Below are 11200 nucleotides of genomic sequence, written 5' to 3'. Positions count from 1 at the left end.
CACTACTTCATAAACACGAAAGTAAAAAGTATAAAAAAGGACTGTTTAAACTGCTCAGGGCGGCAGTTGGCGGAGCGCAGACTCCCCTGCCGTCCAGCGCTGTCTTTGCTCATATTCTACTTGCTATAATTAATAAAATTTTAATTGGATTATGATCAATTGTGGTCTCAATTTATAACACTAAGAATGGTATTGTTTAAGCAAAAGAATTTGCTAAGGGAAAAGAAAAGGGGGGGACTTGATGCGAGATAGCGCGGTGCCCCCCGAAAGCCGGGCTGCAGGCAGGAGCCGCCCCGGGGCCGGCAGCCACCGGCAGGCGGGCAGGAGCCTCCCTGCCTGCAGAGAGGGGCTGGGGCTCGGCCCGCTCAGCGCCTCGGGGGGCAGCCAGGGCAGGGGGAGCTGAGCCCCACCGGTGTGTGAATACAGAGCCTCTGGCAGGGGCCTGCGAGCTGCTGAAAGAAAACAGGCTGCTGAAGGGGTAAGACTCAAGGACACCGGGGTACAATCACTGTGGTAGGGGGAGATCCCGACCTCCTACTCAAATGGACCCCCCGAAGAGAGTGAATCCCCCCACTCGGGGAGCACAGGGAGTAAATTTAAAATGAACTTTACCTTTAAATTGAAGCGAGAATGCAACTAACCAATAATTAGCTCGTAGGTGTAGACTTTGGGCAGAACTAACCAACTTCACTGTGTAAATATGTGAATAAAACTACGTGTGCAAGTCAGGAGGAGCGACCCCCCTTGCACCCGGCACCGCAATAAACACCCCGCTTTATAACTTACCCTGGGTTACGGAGTTTAATTCCGCACGTCAGACAGAATAAGCAACCTTTTTACTAAGCAATTAGTTCTTCACCTACCATTTCCCCAGCCACTCTCTCACCTGAATGCACTCAAACATCGACCTGCAGTAAAACTCTCCTGCAGAGCCTCTGTGCCTGCTGTGCAGCCTCAGGATTTCAGGCAGGGAGAGCAGTTTGCTGCTGCTCCTCTCCTGCCCCTCCAGATGCCTTTGCTCCTGTGCTCACTGCCTGCTGCCCGGGGGGGATGGGGGCGGGGGCGGGGTGGTGGTGATGGCTCACTCCCACCCATTGCCCTGCAGGACAGAGACATCCACCGCATTACAGACAGGGTCGGGCCCGGCAAGTCTCTGCCTCCCCCGTGTATTGCTTTCCTGATCCTGCTTCCCACCTCAGCCGTAGGGCCACGAGGCACCAGCCTGGAGCAGGGGGACCCAGCCAGGCCTGGGGGAAGGGGTGCATCTCAGAGGCAGAGGGGCCCTAATCGCCCCGTTTGCAGTGAGGAAGTAGCTTGTGCAAGTGAGTCCACATCACAGAGCAAAATCCTGCCACAGGACCTGGGCTACCCAGGAGCACACAGCTAAAATGTACGGAGAGTGGGATACTGCACTGCCTGGTCCTACTCCCACCTCACACAGTGCCCGCCTCAGGAGCCCTCAGTGGGGAATTCCCCTGTTTTCTCGCAATACCCAGTATCCCCATCATCACCTCCACTCCAGCCAGTTCACACCCCCATGCCCCTTCGATGGGTGTGCAATTGCATCCGCAGCCCAGCAGCAGCACAGTGAAGCGGTGCGGTACCCAGGTGGGTGGATGCCCCCTCCGTGGGGCAGATCCGTCACACAGCTACAGCACGAGGTAGAGCACAGCACTCCCACTGTGCCCGGTGAACAGGCATGTCAGTACTCATTTCTGGATTTGCTGATCTTTGTAATGCACTCTGTAGCCCAAGGCCTTATTTATCACCCATGCTATCCTCTGCACTGACAGCAGTGCTGCTCTTCCTCGCAGGCTGTTGTTTTCTCATCTCACCCCTGACATCAGAGTGCATCAGAAATAACAATTTTTTTCCTCTGTGGCCTCTTAATGTGAGGGCAGTTCCCTGGCATCCCTGCCTAACAGCTAGGCACTGAGGCACAGGGAAATAACAAACATTCCTTAGATCCTGGGCCAGGTGAGCCGTGGGTTTTGCTGGCAGACCCGAAGGGCACAGTGCAGTGAGTACCTGGCTCTGCAGCCACAGCAGCGGAGCGCTGAGCACCAAGAGGTGCTGTGCCAGTGGAAAATGAGGGACGCACCCTGGCACGGCGGTGTAGAGACTGGATGAAATGATCTTCCTGTAGGCCCTGTGTAGCCTCCGCCGGTAACATTCAGTTACCCAGAGTGATTTAAAGAGTCAGTCACCAATATTCGAGTGAGCGGAGGAGGTTATCTTTATTCGCCAGCGCTGGGTGCATGGGGGATCCCTCCACCAAAGTCATGCACACCGAGGGGATTCTTCAGTCCCCTCTTTATACAAGCAACTCAGACCTATTCATTAACTTTCCAGGAAATTGTTTACATATTCATTACAATGCCAGGAACTCATTTACACATCTCACTAAACTAGTGACCATGATTTAAGTCCTTGTCTTTGCCACCTTCCATAAACAACAGGAACTTAGGACCAGATAGCCTTTTTAAAGATGACAAATCCAAGGACTTCGCAATTAGTACATCCGTCATGTTAGCAATAAGGGTCCTTGCGTGTTTCCCAGCTTTTAGATAAACATAAGTACATCATCCTATAGATAAGTGGTGCATCATTCATCATTCAGCATTTCGTTGTCAATGCAGTTTCATCTGCGCATCCCATAACAAGTCTGTGTCGTGGTAAAACACACAGATTTACATTGGTTGTAGAACTACTACACAGTGCGTTTTATTTCAGTTTTTATGCCAATATCCCCCACAGCCCTGCTGACCAAGGGATATTGTTTTACCTGAACTAGGCAGGCCTCCCGCTTATCATTTTTACTGTAACAGGTAAAGCATTTTTTGCCTTACCTGGAATTTACTCCCGGATATACCTGGTTAAAGATTTCTTTTACTTCAGGGAGATCCTCTTTTCCACTTTTCTGTTGAATCAAAGATAAGCTCAAGATTTCAATTAATTGATTATTTTTAAATTTTGGTTTCATTTCTCCTTCTTTAAACATCTAGATGTTCTAATAAATCTCATCCCAACAAAGATTTTGGTGAATTTGGCATTCTTGTTTGTTTTCTTAGTTTGTACTTTAAAGGTTTCAGGATGTTTTCCTGGTGGCCAGCAGCTCCCACAACTGTAACAAATTCTGTTCACTGAAGTTTAACACCAAGTAAGTTGGTTTTGTATTCACTAAAAATTCCACCTCATTTTTCCTAGTCCCTAGTTCACCAGAACCCCTTGCTGGTTCTTTAGCTCAGGGCAATCTCGCTTCCAGTGTCCACTTTCCCTACAATATGCACAGTGATCCGATCCCATAGGAGAGGGATTCACTTTTCACTTCTGCCTGACATTCCTCCTGTCTCTGCCTCGTCTCCTCTACCAGCTCAGCACGACCGGACCCAGCTCTTCTCTTACCTTCTGTACACGTTCCCTGTTCCTTCTATCAACTTTTCTACATCACAATTACCTAATAACAATCAACTCGAACCTTTATCTAGTCCTATTAGATCATCCTGATAAGTCTTTCACAACCAACTTTCAAACATCTACATTTCCCCATCAAAGACTCACCTTTACTCTCCTCAGACCCGCTGCCTGCCCTAGAGGGGCCGTTACCGGTCCCGTTGTACTGCAAATGCTGCAGCAATCGGGGTGACATTGTCAGGTCCTTCTGCTCAATCGTCAGCAACAGCAACCCCCTCCTCCTCACCAGCAGAAGGGTTCGGGGCAGGAGATGCTCTTCCTGCTCTGCAGGTTACACAAGCCTGCCTCTGCAGCAGCACTTCTGTTTTAACTCTTTCTTACCCTGAATGCAAATCTGCTCCTTGTTGCTTTAAGTCTGTGTTCTTACACATCAGCCTTCGCAGGCAAACAGCAAACACCCTGCCAGGCGTCCAGCATGCACCTTCGAGGGGGTATGGGGGTTTGTACAAACTCACCCCAATACTGTAACACCTTCACAGGGTCTTTGACTCTCCACACCCCGCTTTAGGTCTTACATAGGTTAGTGCAAGCTTTTATCTTACAACGTGCTTCATTCTGGTTGCTCCACAGAAGGAAAGGAACCACAACCTGAGCTCTTCTCTCTCTTCCCCCCTGCCCCCCCCCCAAAAAAAAAAAAAATTCAACAAGAACATCTTTCTAGTTTAGGTCTCAGTTTTTCCCTTATCCTTTTCTAGAGCCATAATCAAAGATCAGGTGGTGTTAATTCCACTTTTGTTCTCTATGAAGAAACAGCATAAGGTGTAAAATTGTGTTGTAATATAAGACTTCCTTCGAGTGGCCATCTTTCACCATCACCTAATGTATACAAAGGCCACCAATTCTGACAATATTTTAAATATGTCTTTTTGTTCAAATTTCCACTGGGATTTCTGCCAAATTCTTTCCAATGCTTCAAAATACATCCCAGGGGTGTTTTGGTATTTATTTCTTGGCTCGGCCTGCCCCCCATCGTCCTAATAAGTCTGGCATTTGTCTACAATGTGTTAGTTATTACTGGAGGTACCATACTTATCTCAGAACACACACCACAGTTCCAGACCTCTATTTAGCCTTATTTCTTGGTCTCATTATTTTTCTTCTTCTTATTATTATTGGGGGTTTTTTGGGAGGAGATAATATATCTTAGACACTTGCAACCTTTTGCTCGAGTGTACAGACAGCACCTATGACACTAAGGGCAGAGGCCAGTTCGTGCTTTTTCCAAAGATGTTAGTTCTAATGTTTTGTCCACAGTCTCCCGCTCTAATTTCTAATTATGCATTCCAACACTTCATAAATTGATTTTTCAATCGCTCCGTCCGTCTCTGGCTGGCCCCTCGCGGGGAACACGGACACACAGATCGGGACTCCCCACTCGCTTTGCAGTGACACCGCGTCTCTCACACACGTCACACTCTCTGGGCAGCCCTCAGTCACACAGGCAGTATGTTACACGGTACCGTGCACTTACATACAACTCTAGGAACGCTGACAGTTCACGTTATCACACAAAGTACGCATTTCAATGAACAATTTCCAAAAAACAGATTCTCATTTTTTTCTGGCCTTAAGCAGAGTGTTAAGTTTTCAGCTATTTGCCTAGAATTACCAGAATATTTTTTTTTTCAACATACATTTCATAACTCCAATTTTGAACATGTAACAAGACAATACATAGAACAAACAAGACACAGAGCGCTATTTCAGTTGTTATATTCTAGGAATTCCTCAAATCTTAAGGCAACCTAAAGAGAGTTTTTAGCTTCCCAAATCTTAAGATAATCAAATAGGGCTATTACCCTTCTCAGAAGGCGTCCCTTCTTCTCAACCCTGCAAGACGGCGCCCCGTCTTTTGTCTTATGGGGTAAAAACAAATCTTAAGACAATCAAATATTCAAAACAAAGAATAAATATAAATACCTTTTATGTTGTGCAGAAGTCCTTGTCCACCTGTGTGAGAAGCCGAGAGGCAGGGGAGTCTTGCCGACAGAAGATGCAGTCGGGGGCCCTGAGGGTCCCCAGGCCCCTGGATTCCAGCACTGGTGGAGAGTTCTCCTGGCTGGCTCGCCAAATCGATGCCAAAACAGCACAGATAACTGCTCAGAGACAAATTTTGTCTTTAAGCAGCAACTCCCACCATATACTCACTAATTCTTTACACTATATGCGCTTTAAAACATATAGAGGTTTACACTCACCCCTCGGATGTTCAAGACAATAACCACATGTCAACATTCATAATATACCTAATACAGAAATGTTCTCACATTTCCAGCATAAAATGAGTATAACAATTATTATTAGTAACCCTATAATTATTAATCCTATATACACAGATTGACTTCAAATCGTCAAACGTGTCAGTCTTCCAACCAAAACAGCATTAGAGTTCCGATATTACCTCAATATCAGAACAAATACCAGAACAGAATCAGAGTTCCGATATTACCTTAATACCGGAACGAATACCAGAACAGAATCAGATGCATACCTGCGGTGCTAGCTACCCGGCATACGCCATCCTGCATAAGCATACAATGATCTTATGTCTTATGGACAGCTTTACAGATGGACCGGTCCCAGAACAGAAATATCCAAAACAGTACTGTTCAAAATATAATATTAATATATTTACAATTAATATAATATTTGAATAAAGATAGTACCTTTGCTCCGCAAGATGGAGTCCTTGTCTGCTCCTGCGGTGATCCAGATGAGACGAGGAGCCCCTCCGGAAAAATCCCCGGGGGTACCCTAGGGAGTCCCCGCTCGCTCTCAATGGGTCCCGCAGCCGAGCAGAGGAGGTCCCATCTGGGTCGCCAAATTGATTTAAAGAGTCAGTCACCAATATTCGAGTGAGCGGAGGAGGTTATCTTTATTCACCAGCGCTGGGTGCATGGGGGATCCCTCCACCAAAGTCATGCACACCGAGGGGATTCTTCAGTCCCCTCTTTATACAAGCAACTCAGACCTATTCATTAACTTTCCAGGAAATCGTTCACATATTCATTACAATGCCAGGAACTCATTTACACATCTCACTAAACTAGTGACCATGATTTAAGTCCTTGTCTTTGCCACCTTCCATAAACAACAGGAACTTAGGACCAGATAGCCTTTTTAAAGATGACAAATCCAAGGACTTCGCAATTAGTACATCCCTTATGTTAGCAATAAGGGTCCTTGCATGTTTCCCAGCTTTTAGATAAACATAAGTACATCATCCTATAGATAAGTGGTGCATCATTCATCATTCAAGAGCATGAGGAGGGGAAAGATATTCAGCTGCTTTAAGGTTTCTATTCTACAGCACCTTATCTTCTCACTGCCTGTCATCTAGCACCCACAGCAAATAAGCAGGCGACCCGCAGAAGGCACCTTCTTTCAGTTTACAAACCCTGACCCATTCCTTGGGCAGATCGAGCATGAATGAGTGTCCCTGAGTCCCAGAGCAGCTGCATTATAGAGCCTTCACTGCAATGCTTGCAAGGAAAGGAGCACCTCTCAATTCTTACTGCACTCTTTTACCATAACTAGTTGTCCCCAGCACCAAATCTTGTGCGTTTCTACTTGAAAAGCAGTTTAGAAAGCCCTAAATGATGACAAAGTTTCTTTCTAATTTTTTGCTCCCAAGCAAACAAAGTGTTTTGTTTGTCTTGCAATAAAATGGTTTTGATTCATATCCCAAAACTGTCAGGGCTTGGTGAATCCAAAATGGATTTCTTCCAGGATACACAATGAAAAGATTGAGTTGTTCTCACTGCTCTGGTCTCCAGGAGGAGCAAAGAAAAGACCGAACTTGCTCCATACAGGAAATCGGGCCCAGCTGTAATAATGATGAGGGAGAAACGGAGCGGCACTTTCCTAAGAGCTATTCTTGGGCTAAATTCTAATATATTTTGCAAATGCTGGGAAAGTAGTACCCCTGAAAGCCAGAAGGTCAGTCTTTCTGATGAGTGCTGGCTTCTTACCACTGTGCCACCACCAGGCACAAACAATACATATCTTTCTCCTAAACTAACTCTCAGAGGCAGCTGTGGAAATAAACCATTGTCAGCCCAGCCTGAGATGAGCACTTGAAATGTTATCCCAAATTACTGTTTCGGAGGCAATGGTGGGAAGCCCAAGTGACTTGGAACTAGTGCAACCAGTTCTGCCTCTTACACAAGAGGTCATTAGCATTTGAACAAGGTAGTGACATGGCACTTCACAGGCAGAAACCTTGCTTTGAAGAATACACAAAAGCACACACATCTCTCAGTTATTTGAATGGGGGAAAAGGTTTCTCTTGTCCATCCCAGATTTTCCAGGGCACCGCTATGTGTGTTTACTTGTCTGGAAGATGTGCCTTGTATACCCACCCAAAAGTAACTCACACTCTGGTGTGGAGACAAACACACACATGGGTTACTGGTGACAGGTCTTTCTCAGTGTTGGTAGACACAAACTGTTGGGATGCTGTCAGGTACTGCAGTGCTGTCCCTGCTTGCCGCAACTGAGAGACGGGACGCAGCTTGATGCAAGCAAATGTCACTTTAATTAGCCGAATATCATGATTATATACACACAAGCAATTGTTACATCTAATTCTGATCGGTTCAAAAACTTGCTTATTCAATAACTATGTGGCAACTCCTGCGAGGATCTCACACTAGCTATTTAGCAATTCAGCAATAAAGACAACAATGTCTGCAGCTCTTGCACCACGTCTTTGAGCAAGCTGACAAACCGACCGCCTTATTCCTTGTATAGTCTCAACTTGATGATTAGTCCCTGTTTCTATACCCTTCAGAAATTTCTCATGTCCCTTTCACCAGGGCTTGTGACCCACAAGCTCAAGCACATTCCTTTCAACTAACTGATTGTTACTTGTGGTCCTGCTTCCCAGGCCCCCTCCTGCACCTGCTCTCATCCAGCGCATCTGTGTGGTTCCTCCATTCCCAGCTGATCTGCTTGCGCCCACATGCCAGCACCTGTCCAGAGCAGTTTTTCCCCTGTGATGGAAAGTGCAGCATAAGGCTATGCCGCAAGTCTGGAAACCCCTCCATGCCCCAGCAGAGTGTGGGACAGACTCCCATAGCACAGCGCCTTCCCTTACCTCCTCCCACCCTTGGGGTCTGCAGCTCAGAAACGATCCCTTCCCCTCACGTGCCCTGCAGCTCTGGAGTCCTCATTTGAAATTTCAGGGGCAGAACTTATGAGCGGGGCTCCAACAGTCCAGCTGCTTGGGCATGCAGGACTGGCAGAAAGGCATCAGTCCAGTGTCCAGGGCCTTGGTGCAGTTTGGTGCCTCACAGCACAAGGGTTGTATCGACATGATGAACATCCGACGTTAGGGGCAAACTCCATCTGCTCCTCTTCAGGAGAAGTTTAAAGTGGTTCCCAAAGTCAATAGGAGTCATGTGTGCATATCTGAGGGTCTTCACTAATCCATCTGCTAATTAAATAATAATTAAAAGCCATGCTGTCCACACGCACTGCAATCATTACTTTTCATAATTAGCTAAACGTGTAAGTCAGAGCCACTGCTTCAATTTTTTTTTTGTCCGCTGCCTCAGCCATCGCTTGCTTTGACTGCCTAGGCTCTTCACCAAGGCAGAAAATTGGTTTAGCTGCATTCAATGGGTCTGTGCTAAGTACCACTACATGCTGTGAACTCCTTGATGCCTATTTAATGACCCTTGCCTATTACAACTGAGAAAAAGAGATGATTTCAGGATGATGTTCAGCAGTGGTCTGGAACAGCAATTGAACAAATCCAACGAAACCCAAAGAAAATGGTCATGCCGCCTTAAGGTTGCTACAGCAGGTGCTTACAATTAGAAAGCACTCAAAGAAACCCTGGGTGTGGGCCAACACTGTTTACTACGTATTGACACACTCTTTCTTCAGCTAAACACGTCTGTTGGACCACTTGCATTGGTGCTTTCCCCAGCTTTGGAGAGAGAACAGAAACGGTGTGAGCAAGACAAGAGAGCCATGGGCACAGGGAGGCTCCCACCTGTGTGCAAAACACTGGCCCTTGGGTTGCTTTTAAGACTCAGCCCAGTCCTCACTGCCTGGAGCACATTTTCCAACAGAATTCAACTCCAGTTCAGATAAAAGCCTATGTTTTGGGCATTATTTTGATGTGGTGTAAGGAGAGAGAGACACACACAGTAAAATTAGGCTATGGCTGGTTATCAGCCCAAAGAGGCTCCCTAGCACCAAAGTAGGGTTGGGTCCTCTGCTAAGCAGAGCAGAACTGCCAGTTGGACAACTCAAGCTCAAACTTCTCTGGAATAAGGCCCCACCTTTTTCCTGAATGAGTATTATTCCCTTGCCAAACTGCAGTTCTACTCAGACCTCAACATTCTGCCTGCAGGCTTCTCGGGAACAAACATAAGTATTATTTTTATAATGGGGAAAGTTCCTTTTTTCATGCTGCCCTAACTCAAAGCCAGCCAATGCAATTTTGCTCAAGCTTTCAAACAATAATGCCATCTCAGAAAATGTCTACAGATTGTATTTTTGAATGACTCCAAAACCTGGAAGCCTGTGTCTATGTTGCAGGAGAACAGACTGCCCAGTTACACGATTGCTTGAATGCTCCCAGATCATCCCATCACATGTAGGCTCTCAACTTCAGCATTGAATTTAAAAGCGCAGCAGCTTTAGGCATCCCTGGAGGCCACAGTACAGGCAAGTACCTCAAGCAGAAATTCAGATCTTTGGTGCTGAAAACGGTCTCCTGGAAGTGCTCACCTGCCTCCATTCCCTAAAGATGGAGCCTAAAGCAACCATACTCCTAATGTAGGTACCACACCTAAGTGACTAATGGGTAACTGTTGGGCTCACGCTGACTGTGCAGCTCACCACCCGGGGAAGCCGGGAGTCTCTTTGCCGTGTTACATGGCTCCCAGCAGCGAGCAGCAAGATACAGGTGTCTGGCACTGCACTGAATGATGATGTGCACATATATATCTCCAGGGCGACCAGACAAGCCCAGAAGAAACTGACGCTCAGGCTGAACACAGGTAAACGAGCCCAGCGGTGGATCTGGAAAAAATCTACACCTAATCCTGCCCAAGCCTGAAGGTGCTTAAATTCCAGAAGTATATTCTTTTTCACCTGCAAGAGCCCCGGGTATCACTGCAAACCCCCAGCCGGCCTGATGGTGCAGGGGAGCTGGAAACAGGAGGTGCAGCTACGCCCGGCAGGACTTGGAGAGGACTCTGTTAAATAAAGTCCCCTGAGGTGTTCAGTTCAGTAGGCATTCTCAGGACAGATCTAACATGCGCCAACTGGATGAGAGTCATCTGAAAGCTCAGCTGCAGCAGCCGTTCTCACTGAAAACGTATCCAGAGGAGACACAGGAGGTGTGCCCAAGCTTCCAGAATTCCTTCAGCAAGTTGTGAATGAGGCGTGAGATGAAAAATCTCTCCCCAGTGGACAACACACAGACAAAGCTCAGCATACACTGCCCTTCCCTTTTTTGTTTCCCTCTGCTTTAATCAAGGACACTCCACAGTCAGCTCGAATGAAAAAAAAAAACCCAAAAGGAAAAAAAAAAAGCCCTTTACAAATGCCCATCAAGCCCAAAAGTGTCAAGACCATAGAAAAATGGATGGGGAAAACCCCTTGAGAAGGTATTTAAAATATTCAGTACATATTAAAAAATTTCCCTTTTTTTTAAGTTCACTGAAGCTCCCCCTAGCAAGATCAGCTCCTGCTTAGGGAAAAGTGT

General features: G+C 46.5%; 1 long non-coding RNA gene across 1 annotated transcript; it reads right to left on the bottom strand.

Annotated features, from left to right (window-relative positions):
* Nucleotides 1-3045: 3045 nt before the first annotated feature.
* Nucleotides 3046-8431, bottom strand: LOC308055220. Its single transcript, XR_013924477.1, has 2 exons — nucleotides 6141-8431; nucleotides 3046-5533 (listed from the first exon to the last, which is right to left on the bottom strand). It is a non-coding gene; the product is annotated as an uncharacterized lncRNA (long non-coding RNA).
* Between the last annotated feature and the right edge of the window lie 2769 nt (nucleotides 8432-11200).

Source organism: Falco punctatus, assembly GCF_963210335.1.
Source record: "Falco punctatus genome assembly, chromosome: 18".
Lineage (NCBI taxonomy): Eukaryota > Metazoa > Chordata > Aves > Falconiformes > Falconidae > Falco > Falco punctatus.
This window is presented reverse-complemented; position numbering and strand designations above follow the sequence as displayed.